The sequence below is a fragment of the Temnothorax longispinosus genome, chromosome 8 (assembly GCF_030848805.1).
Source record: "Temnothorax longispinosus isolate EJ_2023e chromosome 8, Tlon_JGU_v1, whole genome shotgun sequence".
Classification (NCBI taxonomy): domain Eukaryota; kingdom Metazoa; phylum Arthropoda; class Insecta; order Hymenoptera; family Formicidae; genus Temnothorax; species Temnothorax longispinosus.
This window is the reverse complement of record NC_092365.1, coordinates 7,606,513-7,609,562: the sequence shown is the minus strand read 5'-3', so window position 1 is coordinate 7,609,562 and position 3,050 is coordinate 7,606,513. Positions and strand designations below refer to the sequence as shown.

Below are 3,050 nucleotides of genomic sequence, written 5' to 3'. Positions count from 1 at the left end.
TACCTAGACATCGAATTCAAGCTTGATTCATAAGAATCGACTTAAAAATTCCCTAGCGGCACTTTCTGCCAAGCGTAGAGAACCTTCTTTTTCGGCAGCGGTGGTAATACGATGTAAGGATACGAAATCTCTCCAGATAAACATGAAGGAATTGACTCAATATATATTATATAAGTATATACCTAATTTACCTAAAATACCTAAATAGAAATCTTACTCCTGACCGATAAGTCTATCGACCTAATTTCGAAATACGCGCGCGATATCGAAACTGGCGATACCTGCGCCGCCAGCGTCGAAAAAGTGAAAGGGACGTTTCTGATTATGACGTCATCATACAAGAACGTCGGCGTTAGAAGAAGAAGTATACGTATCTTAAAAATAAATTTTCACATTTGGACTTTGCGTCGCAATATCTCCGCTCGTAGGGCACGTAGCGGAATATTATGAGAGAAACCCCCCCCTAATTGGACCCCAAGCTATCGATCAAGCCTACTTAGAACTTGATCCGTTCACTCGTTATCGAGATCTCAACATCTCGGGTACTCGCAACCCGTCGCGTCGCGTAAAAGAGTCACGGTCGGTCTCGCTCCGCGTGTACTTGGCGCGAGACACTACCGTGTCTCTTGATACATTTTTTTAATCTTAAACGCGTTATAATTACTAGAAACAGGTGCGTGATCCTCTACCTATGGCAATTTAACTTCATACCGACCTTCGTCATTCAATTTAGCTGTTTTTTTTTTTAATTCCCGCGTTTGCTCTTCTCTAACTAATCAACTCGCCCTTTCGATTGGCTCCGAAATACCGACCACATCCAAACGCCATAGATCTGATATATTAGCCTCCTGTATGAATAACGTAGTGATCATTACCGCCACGTCGACCCTTTGAGATTCTCTCGGCAATTTTCCTATCACCGTCCATCCTAACCGTGTTTCGAAGACTGTCAGACCGTTCTTTAAATCGTATTTGCGGCCCGTTATTAATTTGCCCGCTACATCCGCGCCGATAAAAATATCTATCGAGCTACTGCTCTCTCCAATGTCCGTTAAATGAACATTTTGATCCCGTAATTCCTCGACCCACTTATCTTTTTTAATGTTTTGAATTGGAGAACAAATAGTTTCCTGATCCATTACCGAAAAATTGCACGCATAAGAATCATCGAGATTTTTTAGTCGTGAAAAATACATTATGTGTTTTACATTCTGATTTAACCCCGCCAAACAAAGAATGCAAAATCTCCTGCCTGCCCCGAGAAACATAACCTAATTCTCTTGCAACATCGGTGCGGATGTATGAACGTTGGGAAACTGTATCTATGACCGCTCTTACTATTTTTTCTCGTGATTGCGAGTACAACTTTACGCGAAGCGTTTGTAAATAAACGTCATGCATTTTGCTCAGCCTGGCTAAACTATGTTTTTCCGCGGCTTTCACGGGATCTTTATTATCGGGTTTATTCAGCGGAACATTTTCTTTGCGGACTATACCCGGGCACATCACTAACACGTGTCGTCTCGAACACCAATTGCATCGCAATTTAACCTTACATTTTTGATACACGTGTCCGCGCTTTAGACAATTAAAACAGCATTTTTCTTTTTTTACGATCTCTTTTCGCTCGTCAAGCGTTAATTTTCGCGCATTTTCGCAGACCTAACTCTTATGATTCGATTTGCAAAATACGCACTCCGCGGGCTTAGGGTCTTTAGAAACAAGAAGAACACTAGCGCTGAGTGCTTCTTTCGATGCTTCTATATTGCTCTTCTGCTTCTTTACTATTTCTTGTTCCACCGGTAATCTTGTCAGCGCCATGTCGATGCGTTCTTCATTCTCGACCTCGCGTTGCAAAAATTTGAGAAGATTGGACAGTCGGTCGGTAATTTCACGTTCTTCATTATCTTCTGGTCTCTCTCGTCTGCTGCGTTGCCATGTGCGTAGTACTTCCTCAGGGAGCGACGATTCGACTAAAGGATAGAGCTTGGCAGCGCATCTGTCTGTTGTCACGCCTAGCGTTTCCAATGCGCGAATGTAGCACTCAAGTTTATCATACACACTCGCCAGCGATGCCTTCTTGGTTCCCCTCACCGCATTCTGCAATACCAAGCTGAGCAACTCCCGCACATAGAATTCTACAATGACGTCCTCTCGTCCAAAACGATTTTTTAAACTCGCGATCGCTTTCACATAATTTTCTCCCGTTGGCGAGAAACTTTGCACAATCTCCTTGGCACGAGAATCCGGAAGCGTAGCTTGATGTAAATATTGGAACTTATCTAAATATTACTAATCGTCTGGTCGTCGTGTATCTTCTTAAACTGACTCCAAAACGGAAGCCACTCCTTGACCATGCCACTGAATTTTTGCAGTTCTAATTTCGGGAGGTTCGCTGTCTTAACGGCACTGGAAACTGTCCTTGGTGCGTCGACCGACGTCGACGTCAGATTTACCATCTTTATTTTTGCTGAAATGAAGTTCGTCTTATACCGATCGTCCAATTCAAGCTCCTTCATAATGGTGTCGTCGTCCGCATCCGATTGGAAAAGTAATTGGTTGTACGTGGAATGTACCGTATCCAACTCTGCCATCTTGGTTTCAAGAAACTGAAACGCTACTTATATAAACGCAAATATATACGCATCTTTTCTTCCCGCGGCTCTTTGACGTCCATTTTGGCCGTAAAGGCATTGAGCGCTTTCGTGAAGCTCGCGCGCAGAATTTTCCTCTGCTTTTTGGCAGCATCCATTTTCTCGCTCTTGAGTAAGTGTTCGAGAGCGCGCGGTAACGCGAGATAACGCGAGGTAGAAGACGACTACAAGTAAAGAGACAGCAAGTACACAAAAATGCGGAAAATAAAGTCTATATTTACACTATGTACAGAGTTCTTAATTTATTTCCAGAGGCGGAAAAAATCCGTGAGCGCGCACTAATGTGAGCACGGCAATAGCGGCGAAAGACAAGCGAATCACTGGCGCAAAAGCAAGTGCGGATTGCAAGGCGTTGTTAAGCGGTGTATAGCGTGCGAAAAGCGACAAGCGGACAGG

At 43.6% G+C, this 3,050-nt stretch overlaps 1 pseudogene; it reads right to left on the bottom strand.

The window, feature by feature from the left end:
- Window positions 1-1,662: 1,662 nt before the first annotated feature.
- On the bottom strand, window positions 1,663-2,752 carry LOC139817738 (uncharacterized; annotated as a pseudogene).
- Window positions 2,753-3,050: the final 298 nt, after the last annotated feature.